Source organism: Sorex fumeus, unplaced genomic scaffold (assembly GCF_029834395.1).
Source record: "Sorex fumeus unplaced genomic scaffold, SorFum_2.1 ptg000051l, whole genome shotgun sequence".
NCBI classification, from domain to species: Eukaryota; Metazoa; Chordata; class Mammalia; order Eulipotyphla; family Soricidae; genus Sorex; species Sorex fumeus.
In genome coordinates this window covers 14712802-14726543 of record NW_026606108.1, presented here as the reverse complement: position 1 = coordinate 14726543, position 13742 = coordinate 14712802, and the positions used below count along the sequence as shown (strand labels likewise).

Genomic DNA, 13742 nt, shown 5'->3' with positions numbered 1-13742 from the left:
CAACCCCACCCCTTCCCGTGCCACGCCGTAAGGGGGGTCACGCTGGCACCCAGAACCCCGAACTGCTTTGCCGACGCCTGCGCTTCGGAAGTGCGAGTACAGGTTCCCGTGGCTTCCAAGTTTAAGAAGGAGGCAGGGAATCCAGGTCACTTTTGCTCACCCTTTTCTTAGGAGGCTTGGGGTGCCTTGATGAAGTTGGAGCGCGAGGCCTGCGATGAAGCCTCAGGAAGGAGAGCGTGGAGAGATGGGATGGGCAGAACCCAATCAAGTCCTCAGTTCTGTGAATAGGGAGCAGGGGGCTTGTCCGAGGATTTGTCCAACAGCCCATCTGACTTATCCATGCCAAACATCTAACCAGAGCCTGCTTTGTCTACACAGCAGAATCAAGGGGGCAAGTTATCACTCCAGAACCGATGGGAACAAAATTCCGTCCTACTTAGCCCTTTGAAATTGGCTTTGGGCAAATGTACAGCACTCCCCCGCCACACACACACACACACACACACACACACACACACACACACACACACAAAATGTACAGCAGTCCCCTCCCCCGCCATACTCCCCACAAAGGTTTGGCTTATGAGCGCTGTTTGGCAATGCAGGGAGCCTTGTATTTGCTCCAAAGATGCGAAAAATCCACAAACTCTAAGCTTACAGAGAACCACTTTACCCTAGGGGAACTTCAAAGACCCAGTTAATACCCCTTCCTCCCCCAACGATGCTGGTTTTACTACTTGTCACTTGTCATAGAAAAATACATAATTCTCTAACACCCCTTCCTCAAGGTGTCCCCAAATGGCAAATTTCGTATTTGACGGGAAATTAGATCATCATTGTTATGAAACAACCACATTCTTTTATGAAGCAACTCAAATCACTTAGAAAGTCTATTTGCGGAGAAAATTTCCCTGGTTTCCTGTGGTAGAAGGTATTAATTTCAGTGGGTGTCATTGCAGGGAGAGACATCAGCAAACGTCTTGCTCAGTTAAGCTCCACAAGTTTAGCTAGATGAGCCCAGAGGGACCTGTGAGTTAATTATATACATACAATGCTTGGGCTAACACAATTTAGAAAGTATTTGAAGTTCCAAAAAATGGGGAAACAAGTTCTTAATGGAGGCTGGGAACTGCCATTAGATTTGCACACAGAGTAGATGCTTTTGGCAGGTGGGAGACAGAATTGTCTTATGTTAACCCCAGACGGCAACCACATATCTCTGGGAAAAGGGTAAGAACAGTCTTGGTCTAAGAGTCGGTGCTTTGGCTAACACCAGGTTTCATTTTATTGTCATCTGGTTGTTGTCTTACACACTTGTTAGACTTTTTTTGCTCCAAATTCACATGAGACATTCCAGTAACAGATGAAGACAGGTGTAAGTTGATTGAATCCATGTCAGCTCCAAACAATGTGGCTGTCTCTTCCATTGCATGAGGTGTATCCATCACCAGTTCTCCAATGGCAAGCTCACCTGGAGTTCCTCAGTCCAGATTCTCTGAGAGACTGGAATGGGGAGGCAGAAGAAAGTTGATTTCCTTCCTTCCTGGGTGAAGAAATCCTTCCTTTAATTGAAATAACTTAAGTTGCAACAAAAGTTTGTCACAGAGCATTTGAGAAATTCTCCCTGATATCTTCCTAAAACATAGGCTAGGTTGGAACAGAGCTGTATGATGAATGAGGTAGGACCATCCAGGTTGGCCAGGTTGAGTATGACTTTTCCACTCTGACCAATGGGAGAAATGACTCTTCTTAGATGTAGTCTCTGAGAGAAATAACATTTCCCTCTAGGGTTTCCTGAAAAAATTCCTCTTGTACTTATTCAACCACAAAGGCATTTCTTCCCCTAAGACACAAGTTCTGAGAAGGCAAATGAATCCATGGATCAAGCAGATTTCAGAATTTGGTTCTCAGGACCAATCTTCTGTACTATCAAGCAGCTGAAACTTGTCCCTCCAAGCCCCAAACAAGACAAATAAAACTGTTGGCTTTGCGCCTCAACACAGTTGCTGTTAGGGGAGTGAATGAAGCCTTGTGCAATCCTGTAGTGGTGTGAGGAGACACATACCATTTCTCAGAGGACACACTTCAGCTGCTTTCCTTTCTTCTATGAGATCAAGCTCCTCCCAAAGCTATATTGTGCATGTGTTCCCTCTAGGTGCCTCCTCAGGTTCTGGGCATTCTTCAGCATCTCAGTTGAAGTGTTTCTACTTCATTGAGGCAACTTTGACCACACCAGAGCCCCTTCTTTTTTCTTTAAAAATTTTTATTAGTGAAACACCATGAGGTACAGTTGTAGATTTACAAATTTTTGTGCTTGGGTTTCGATTATACAATGATCAAATACCCATCCCTCCACCAGAGCCCATTTTCCACCACCATGGATCCCAGTATCCCCCCCACACCCATCCCCCCATCCCACCCTGCCTCTGTGGTAGGGCATTCTCTTTTGTTCTCTCTCTCCTTTTGGGTGTTGTGGTCTAGAGCCCCTTCTTATAAGCATTTTCTGTCTCTTAAAAATTTTTTTGGTCTTCTTTATGGCACATTTTATTTTGTAATCGTTGTTTACTTATTAAAGCTAATCACTCCCATTTTATCTCCAATAATAAGTGCCCGGCATTTAGTAGATGTAACATTATTTATTGAATGGTGAAAAATACTTCCTGAATACATGGCTAACTTTGTTATGATTTTTAGGTTTTAAAATCTAGACTAACAATTCTCATGAAATAACCTTTGTTTGTATCTAAGATTTTAGATTTATACCACCATAAATCAACATCTGGTAAACAACATTGCTGCCACAAATATCTAGTCTTCATCAGACAATTAACCCATTTTATCCAGTTTACCCACTTCCTTTCCCCCTTCCTTTCTGTAACCATTAATTTGTTCTAATAATCTAGGATTTTGTTTTGTTTCAGTCTGGGAGTTTGTTTTGTTTCCTTATCTTCCTCAAATGAACCTACTGGGTTCATCAGGTTGTTGTGAATGGAAAAATTTCATCTTTATTTAAATAAAAGCTGTGGATTATTCCTTGTGATATAGACCATATCTTCTTTCTCCTGTCGTCTGTTATAGACATATAGGCTGATTTCAGTTCTCTCAGCTATTTGCAACTAAGCACAGCGGGTAGGGCGCTCGCCTTACAAGCGGCCAACATGGCCGACCCGAGTTCGATTCCTCCGCCCCTCTCGGAGAGCCCGGCAAGCTACTGAGAGTATTCGATATGCCAGACACAGTAACAACAAAGTCTCCAATGGAGACGTTACTGGGCCCGCTCGAGCAAATCGACGATCAACGGGAGGGCCTTTACCTTACCTCGAGGGTATAAACTTGTGATATACATATTGATTTGGGATTTTTTAGATTTCTCAGCTCCACCTTTATGAAAGTCATCACCTCAAACTTCCAATAATAAAAAAAATCTCTTGTGAGCTAGTAATTATCTAGTCTATAGCTCCTATTTCAGGAGTCACTGTACCACTCCTATCTGCATTCACCTAACATGTGCCAAGAATTATTCCAGGTACTGGTGATATATATGAAACTATTATCCTTCCTTTACAAAATGAATTGCTATGATCTTATTTCAATAATAGGAGCTTCTTAGAAATACAACAAATGCACTCTAAATCGACAGACTAAGGCAGAATGTTAAGTGCTTAGGCAGAGTGATTTTCTACACTTATGATTGTGTCCTTGAGCAAGTTACAAGATCTTCCTAAGCCACAGATTTTTCAAGTCGATAAATTAGAGAAAACAGTGTCTATTAAATGGAATTATTGTAGTACATGAACTAATGCTTGGGAAGAATATATTGTTATTATGTGTAGAGCATTTACTATGATTATCACCGTTAATACTGAGCAATATTTGAACACCTAGTATATCAGTCATGGGTGAAGATGGAGACTCAGAAACACCCTAGCATTAGTTATATAGTCAGTCTCTGTCATCATGAAACTTGGTATCTAATTTACAGTTTATGTAAATGAGGCTCCAGGCTTCAAAAGTCTCAACAGGAGAAACTCTGGTACGCTGATCTTTCCCAGGCCCGTGTTGTACACAGAAAGGGCCAAATACAAATATGTCACCCTCTTAAGTTACACAATTCAGCATGACAGCTTGTGGACACATTCTTTTTCATTATCATTACCCTGGCCAAGATCCCCCTGCTGCCAACACTCTGGACGACCCTCATCCGGGTTAGGTTAGTGCTGTGTACATTGAAACCTTTTAGTCATTCTGTCCAATTAGCACATAATATCAGCAATTTTATGAAAACCTTTGACCTAAGTCAGTCTGGAGATACTTAATATAAGCTTAGGTGTCAGACAGTCCTGGTTTGTGTTCCAGAAAATGTGTCAAAGGTCATTAGTGAATTTCTTGACCTTTGAAGCAATTTAACATCTCTGAGCATCTGTGTTTGTAAAATGAGACAAAAATCATCTGAGCTATTTTGAAGCCTCACTGAGTGGCTTCAGGGACAACTTTAGGGTAGTGGTGAGTACAACTTGGGTCCCTAGCCAGTTCTCACTGAAATGAAATATTGGGTCTCCCTCTTAGCAGTGCTCCTTTGGAGTCTCTATCTGCAGAGAATTCAAGAGATACTCTCCAAGTCAATTCACATGCATTAAAGTGTCCCAGAAGTCTGAATGTCACCCCTATCAAGTTTGCCTTAAGAAATTAGATAGATGAAAATTTGCTATTGTGCAAAAGGTATTTTATAAACTACAAACTTCTGCACAGTTGTGAAGTATTCAGGTTGGCCTCTCTAGATTTCCATCTTATGAGTCTGGAGACCTCATCCTGTTTCTTTAGTGAGGAATCATGAAAAACCTCTAGGAGTCAATCACAGTGATCTCTCTGATGTGGTTTATGTTCTGACTGCCCAGAGGATGAGCTCTGACCCCTTGAATTGCTAGCAAGATTTGCAATTTCTTTTTGTGCATATTATAGCATGTCATACCTCAGAGTGATCCTTGAACAGGACATACAAGGGAAGAAAATGAAACGCTGTATTCAAAATGTGTTAACTGCAGGATGTCTTTTTTTTTTTTAACAGTGACCACCTTCAGGGGGTCTGGTGGTGGGTTTTCTCCCACATCGTTCTATTTGGTGCTGGCCAGATGGGTTAGTGATCAGAATGGCAGTGCCACCCTCAGGAGTGACCCTTGTTAATGCTAGAAGACCATGGGATGGATGAAGAATCTCCTACATGCTAGGCATGTGCTCCACAACATTGCACTTATCTCTCCAGTCCCTCGACTCAGACTCCTTGTGGATTTTCCTCAGTCAAACATTCCCTCGATAATTCGAGTAGAGCTACTTATGAAAGCACAATGTGTGTGTGTGCTGGTTATTGAGACTCTGCACAGATGGCACACACCTCTTTCCAGCTCTGCTTTGAGGAACAGCATGCTAGTCGCTTAAAATCGGAAATCTTCCATGGTGTGTGATATTATAGCACGCAAATAAAAATCCTATTTCTGAGAGCCTGTTGTGAAACATTCATCAGTATACCAGTAGAAATTCACTGATTTCCATTCATCCCTCTTATTTGTTCAAATCTTTCAGATATGTCAACACTAAGTTTCTCAAGCTGTATCAAATTCCAGATAATTCTACCAGCCAACCCAACTCTGACCATGACTTTAAATAACTCTTAAAAGCTTCCCTTTACCCTGATGCCGTCCTATATTCATTAGGAAACCTGATGCCTTTGTTCCATTCTTCCAGGTTGGTCAGGAAACTGCCATGGGAGATCTGAGAGCAGGTGCCCCTGAAAGGCTCCTAGAGCTGAAATCCCATGGAATATGCTCCTTACTGCTCCGTAGCAGAGCTGCTTGGCACCTTTCTTTCATCCCTGATTTTCCTAAATGTATCAAAAATATTCATTGCATTTAAAAATATATATAGTAGAAGAATAATATCCATGACCAGGGAAAATAGGGGTTAGGACGACTGGTCAATGGTTGGAATTAAGCACAAGTGTCTGTGGGGCTGGGGTAGGTAAGATAGAGACAATAGTAGCTGGGAATGATCCCACTGGACAAGATCTGAGGATTTAAAGTAGGTAAGAGATATTCCTGATAACCTTTCAGCATCAATATTCCAAACCACAATGCCCAAAAGGAGAGAGACAGAGATAGAGAGACAGAGTCAGAGACAGAGAGAGATTCAGAGACAGAGACAGAGGCAGAGACGGAGAAGAAAAGAGCTTGCCACGGAGGCAAGCAAGGGATGGGAGATGAGGGGAGGGGGGATGGGAGGGAATCTGGGGACACTGGTGCTGGGAAATGTATACTGGTGGAGGGATCACTTGATCACTTGACTTGATCTCCACTACCTCCACTATCTAGCTGCCGCCACGCTCCAGGATGCTTTCCAAACGCTCAGGCCGAGACTCATGCACGACTGAAGCCCCACAGAACAAGATAAGAGGAACTCTGAGACCTTGGACTCCAGGCTCAATGGACCCGGGGACAGAGATCCTCTGCTTCCTTCCACCAACCACAGGTAATGAAGGGATTAAAACCAGGAGCCCCACCCTACCCTGCCCTTTCTGCTTCCACCAACCACCAGAGACCCAGGGATTGGATTGCGCACAGAAGACCCACCCTACCCCTACTGGTACCTGATAAATACCTCACTGGCAGACCTCCACTACCTCAACTACCTCCACTACCCAGCCACCGCCACGCTCCAGGATGCTTTCCGGACCACATCCAAAAGAACAAAAGCAACCGGTGTTGGGGCGGATGTGGGGAGAAAGGGACCCTCCTCCATTGTTGGTGGGAATGCAGACTGGTTCAGCCCTTTTGGAAAACAGTATGATGATTCTCAAAAAATTATAAATTGAGCTCCCATGTGACCCAGCAATACCACTCTTGGGAATATGTCCCAGAGAGGCAAAAAAGTATAGTTGAAGTGACGTCTGCACTTGTTTGTCCATTGCATCACTGTTCACAATAGCTAGAATCTGAAAAAAACTTGAATGCCCAAGAACAAATGAGTGGTTAAAGAAACTTTGGTACAGTTTCTTTACACAATGGAGTACCATGTAGCTGTTAGCAAAGATGAAATCATGAAATTTATATACAAGTGGCACTACCTGGAAAGTATCATGCTAAGTGAAATGAGTCAGAAAGAGAGGGACAGACATAGAAAGACTGCATTTATCTGGGGAATTTAAAGTAACAAAATAAAGGACTAACATCCAAGAATAGCAGAGTACTGGGTTTTAAGTACCGGGAGGTTTACTTCATGGCTTGGAGACCTGCCGCACACGTTGGGGGAAAAGGCAGCTCAGATAGAGAAGCTAGGACCAAATAAAGGGTGTTGGGAGGATGCTTCCAGGATGGGAAATCCGTGCTGAGAGTAGACTCTAGACTGAACATGATTGCCACTCAATGCCTCTTTTGCAAACCACAGCACCCAAAATGAGAGAGAGAACAAGGGGGAATGCCCTGCCACAAAGGCAGTGTGGGATGGTGGGGAAGGGGAGTGGGAGGGACACTCGGATCAGTGGTGGTGGAGAATGGGCACTGGTGGAGGGGTGGGTATTCAATCAATGTATAACTAAAACCCAAGCACAAAAATTTGTAAATCTACATCTGCATCTCATGGTGTTTCACTAAGAAAAATCTAAATTAAAAAATAATAAAGTAGTATTTACAAAAAAGTCCCTGGTGACTGAGGGATCACACAAGCCTCACCCTCGTGGCACCAGATAATCACCTCATCGGCCACCGTCCAGAACTCACGGATGCTTCTCCCAGATGGGAGTATAGAACGAGGCTCCCAGATCTATGCCACCGGACTTTGCGCCAGGCTGTGAGGCAGGTGAGGGCTTTCCTTACCCCAAGGGACCCAGCCCAGGCAGTTGACCTCCACTACACAACTTTTCAGACCATACGCAACACATTATAAGATACTTCCTACCCATTTCCCACAATTACTACACCATATTTTATGGGGTTCAGACCATAGGCAACAAATCATACAGAGAAATATGTAAATATATGCCTCTCAGAGAGCCCTGCAAGCTACCAAGAGTATCCCGCCCGCACAGGCAGAGACTGGCAACACCCTGTGGCATATTTGATATGCCAAATACAGTAATGATAGTAGATCTCATTCCTCTGACCCTGAAAGAGCCTCCAATCATTGGGAAAAGACAAGTAAGAAGAGGCTGCTAAAATCTCAGGGTTGGGGGGGGAATAGAGACGTTACTGGTGCCTGCTCGAGTAATTTGACGATCAACGGGATGACAGTGACACAGTGATACAGTGATTTACAAAACTAGTCTTGGTAACATTCAAAAGGTATTTGTCTAATACCCATCTACATTTCTCGAGGTACGAGTTTAGTATAATACACAAAGGATTATATATTGAAAAATATGTCAAATGTCTTTAAAATGCTCCAGATAGGGGCTGGAGAGAATATACATAGGGTAAATCATTTGCCTAGCATGAGACTGGCCTGGGTTGAATCCCCATACACCATATGGTCCCCTGAGCTCCACCAGGAGTGATCCCTGAACACGGAGCTAGGAGTAAGCCCTGAACACCACTGGGTATGGCCCCAAAACCAAAAATAAAAAAAATAGGGGCTGGAGCAATAGCATAGCGGGTAGGGCATTTGCCTTGCACCTGGCCAACCCAGGTTCGATTCCCAGCATCCCATATGGTCCCCTGAGCACCGCCAGGAGTAATTCCTGAGTACAGAGCCAGGAGTAACCCCTGAGCATCGCTAGGTGTGACCCCAAAAGCAAAAAATAAGTAAATAAAAATTAAAAAATAAAATGTACCAGATGACAGTGCTCCAATAAAGCAGAATTTATCTTGAGGTCCTTTGTCATGGACATGGAAAAATTTAGCAATACAGCTATTTCTGTATTTATTATTATTCTTATATTATCATTCTATATTATTTCTGGCAAAACACCCAGTACAACAACAGCCTTAATTAGGGAAATTATTGTATAGTCATAGAATGGGGAGATTTTGAGTCATTGATAGAGTACTAATAGCTATTGTTATTGAACATATGTTTACATAGCAACTATGCAAAGGGCATGAACTCTTGCAAAGTAGCATGATTTTATTTAATTCTGACAGACCAATTAAAGAACTACTGCTATTAATTCCATTTTACTGAATCTAATAGAGATAAGCATCATGATCAAACTCAAATAAATAGAAGTGTGGCTCTCTCCCATTCCCTCCCCTCTCTCCCTGGGCTGAGGTCACTACAACAGCTGAAAGTCCATTCTCAAGCCCCTACCCCACTCCACCCTGCCCACAACTAGATTCTGTTTTCAACCTTTCAGGAATGAATACTCTCTTCATTGAAAATCACTACTATTGTGTTGGCGAGGATGTGGCTAAATAGGAACCAACGTACACTGTCTGTGGGAGTGTATAATGTGCAGCTACAAATAGTTTGGCAGTTGCTTAAAATGTTAAATTGACTTACCATATGATCCAGAGATTTCACTTGTTGATATATGCCCAAGAGAACTGAAAACACACAATCAGACAAAAGCTGTACACAAGTATCCATAGCATTTTTAGTCAACATAAACCCCAAACAGAAACAATACAAATGCCCATTAATTCTAAAATCAAACATTTTATTTTACTCTTCAATGAACTTATTTAGCTATAAAAAGTAATGAAGTACTTTTATATGGTACAACATGACTTAACTTTAATATTAATTAAAACAAGTCAATTCCCAAGGACCACATATTATATAAATGCATTGATGATAAATTCTCAGAATGGGCTAATCTTTAGAGATAGGAAGTAGTTTAGTGGTTGCCTAGAATAGGAATTGGGAGGAAGGAGTATAACTATTAATGAATACAGGATTTCTTTCTGAGGGTATAAAAAGTGTTCTAAAACCTATGTAAGGGCGAATGATGCCTAGCTCTCTACTAAAACTTACTGAATTGTATTTTTTAAATGGACATATTTTTACCATATGATGTCTCAATATGACTGTTAGAAAATATTAAAAGTCACTGTTATCTTAAGATACTATAACTTCTAGGGGTGGATTAATGCAGTAAAAGTTTAAAGGTGTCTAGTGACAATGATAGATCTTCATGCTATTTTTTAAATTATAAAATACTCTATTCCCACTTTTTAAGAATATGTACAATTCAGGGGCTGGAGCAATAGTACAGTGGGTATGGTATTTGCCTTGCATGCAGATGACCCAGTTCATTCCTTTACATCCCATATAGTCCTCTGAGTACCACCAGGAGAAATTTCTAAGTGCAGATCCAAGATCTGAGCATTGCTGGGTGTGGTCCAAAAATAAACAAGTAACAATAAAAAAAAAGAAATAGGAATGTGTATAATCCAAAATGAATAAATATACTTCAAAATGATTATCTATGATATGAAATTTTGTTTACAGTTTTGTCCCAAGCAAAGTTCAAACACAACATATTTTTCTAAAAAAATTTGGTTATTTTAATATCAGGAGATAATTTTTGTGATAAAAACTTGTTTGAAAAGATTTTAAAGATTTTCTTCACACTAGAAAATTGAAATTTAATCACTTCACAATGCTTTTTCAGCATGTCTGATTTGGGGGGGGGTAAACTCTAAATAATAGTGGCGAATCTTTTATTGAAACAATCTAATCAAAGCGGATAGAGTGTTAACTAGAATTCATCTGCCTCACAGGGACGGGGAGGGGTGGGGGGTGGGGTTTTATTGGGGTTCTTCATGGGAAAAAATAAGTATTGGTAAAGGGAAATGTGTTTGATATTTGCATGACTGAGACATAAACCTGAAAGCTTTGTAACCTTTCCCACAGTGATTCAATAAATAAATTAAAAAAAAAATTGAAATTTAATGACGGTACTATTGAACACACAAAACAAGTCTGTCCAATTCAATATTAATATAATCCAAGACTCATTTGTAACTGCAGATTTTTCAAGTTGCTACAACTTAAAAACAAGTAAACAAAAATGTGAAAAATAAACATGCTAAAATGTATTTTAGCATTTAATTTTTGAAAAATATTTTATTTAACTCAATATACAGAATGATATAATTTAAATATAATAAACATGTATTTACTCTTTTTAAGTTTTTAAAAATAGGCATGCATTTTCTATTTGCACCATCTCTCAAAGCTACCTTTCTTGGGCTTACAAATGACCTGCGTTTGGTGGCCACAGCAGAGATATAGAAGAAGATTTCTTAAAGCACTTCGCAACTCAGGAAAGTTTTACCGTTCTATTTCTAGGAGAAGTTTTATGGGGCTGAGGCTATAGTACAGCAAATAGGGTGTTTGCTTTGCACACAGTGGACCTGGGTTCGGTCCCCAGCACCCTATATGATCCCAGGTTAGCCAGGAGTGATCCCTGAGTGCAGAGCCAGGAGAAAACTTGGGTATTACTGGGTGTGCCCTCCCTTCCCCCCCAAAAAAAGAAATAGAGAAGTTTTATCTATTAATAACTTGAATTATGTTTTAGTGCTATTTAATTAATGTTGATTTAGAAACATTAATTTTATGAATCTTGTACTTAATTAAAATAGTACAAACACACATGTAGGCACACCCATACAAACTCTAATAAATGTGAACCCAATCTGCGTTTCTCCCCTAAAACTAGTAAGCTGAGTAGAATAAAAAAAAGTCAAGATTCTGAAAATACTCAGATGACCTCATATAATATGCTACAGATAGCAAAACAGATGTCATTTAGTGACTAATAGCAGGAGTGGCCACTCTAATAAGCCAACTGTTCATTCCTTCCCTATCTGGCACCTATTCCAGTGAGAATAAGAGGCAGATAGGCTGATGCCACTGTCAGATAAAGGATTTTCTTCAAAGGGCCTCTGAACTCCATTATGGACAATAAGGGTACAGTGACTGCAGCCTGGCTGAGAATTATTGGTAGTCTTCTAGATTAGAGCAGAGTAGAATTTTGTGTTCTCATGATCAGTGGATCAACTTCTGAGAACTTATTGCGTTTAACATATACATATGCAAACCATTGGCTGTGCAAACACATGACTCCATCCACCTGACCTTGAGTTTCTCACCAAGATGGTCTATAGACTAACCAGCTCCTGTTCCTCTGATCCTATTCTACCCTCTCTCTAAGAATAGCTTCTATAGCAGGCAGCATAGTTCTTTGAAATGCAAATCACTTCGTGTCACTTTTTCTGCTCAAAGCTCTTCCTCCACATTTGGTATAAACTTTCTTAAAAAACTGGAAAGATCTAATTGCAGCTAGAAGATTCCAGTTCTGTTCTTCCCCGCCCCCCACCCCTTCTCATAATCTGTAGCATTGACCACTGTTGTTCAACCTTCTCCTTTATCCCCACCTCCATTCACAACTGTGACAAAATGGCCTTCTGCCTACCAAAAATACCAGAAAGAGCATTCTGACCACAGAACCTTTGCATCTGTTTTCATTCTGTTCTGAGAACCTTCCTCTGATAACAGGACAGCTCAAAGCTTCACCTTCATGCTATAGCTGCTCAATGCTCATTTTTCAGAGATGATTTTCTTGACTACTCTGTGTAAAATAAAGGAGAACCCTTTCCTCACAGAACTCCCTCTTCCTTGATTGTATATATTTACTTTTAGTTACTTTGACAGTAGAACCTAATTTCAAGGGATATCACAGACTTTTGTCTCCTAGTTTATATCCAGCCCTTAGTACAGAGCCAATGTACTTATGTTTTTTTACTTTCACCATGCTGGGGACTGATCCCAGGCACTCATACATGCAGAACATGTGCCCATCTACTAAGTGAATTCCCAATTCCTGTGTGTATTTTATGAGTCATGAAGACTAGAGTTCTGTGGTAGCACAATGAATGCTAAAACTTAAGATGCATGTGTAAAACCCGAAGGGAGGTCTGCCCTTTCTTCATCCTAGCCTTCTAGGCAGTATGTTCTGTTCTTGCTTATAATATAAGCTGCACACACCAGAAATTTATGTGATTTAGGGTGGGGGCTTTGGGCGATTCCATGCAAGCTTTTGCCAAAACTGAGTTCAACCACACGGCAGTCAATCAATCATTCAAGTCAATGCAACTCCCATAAATTTTCCGAATTGCAGGTTCAGGTAAGATTCCCTAGTTATACAGTCACAGATTAATGCCAGGAAGATACTGTCTTGAAGACAGTGGCAAATTCAAGTCTGAAACCCTTTCTTCTTTGCTCTGGGCATCTCTTTCCTCTGCTAATTTAATTTGTATTTCTTCCCTGTAATAAATGGTCAAAGTGAGTCCAATAACACTCAGTAAATTCTGATGGCAAGCAAATTATTGAAACTAATGGTAATTCTGAAAAAAATTCCAATTTTTTTTATGTCAGCAGCAAAGACAGTCTTGGGAACTTTTACCTCACACTGACCAACACAGATAACGCTAAACGTATGTCTAACAAGGCTCTGATTCAGCAGGACTTAAGGATTATTAGTTTTAGTTCATCACTTTGCTTATGAAAAAAACAAGTCTTAAGACAAGAGTTGACTTCTCCAGATCACGTAGTGAGTTGAGTGATATACCTGGAGCATGGATGCAGAGCATGGACCTCCAAAAAGTCTATGGTCAGCCTCACAGTCTCTCCTAAACTTTTGTGTAAACACAACATTTTCAATAGTGCAAGTACAAAATAACTTTGTACTGTTCAATGAAATTGGTTTAATTATAAATTTTAAGGGTGCTATCAAGAGGGGAAATGACCATTCT

At 40.8% G+C, this 13742-nt stretch overlaps 1 protein-coding gene across 2 annotated transcripts in view; it reads right to left on the bottom strand.

The window, feature by feature from the left end:
* Positions 1–13742, bottom strand: part of PPP2R2B (protein phosphatase 2 regulatory subunit Bbeta) — a 487952-nt gene that overhangs the window by 309447 nt on the left and 164763 nt on the right. The gene's annotated exons all lie outside the window — the stretch shown is intronic.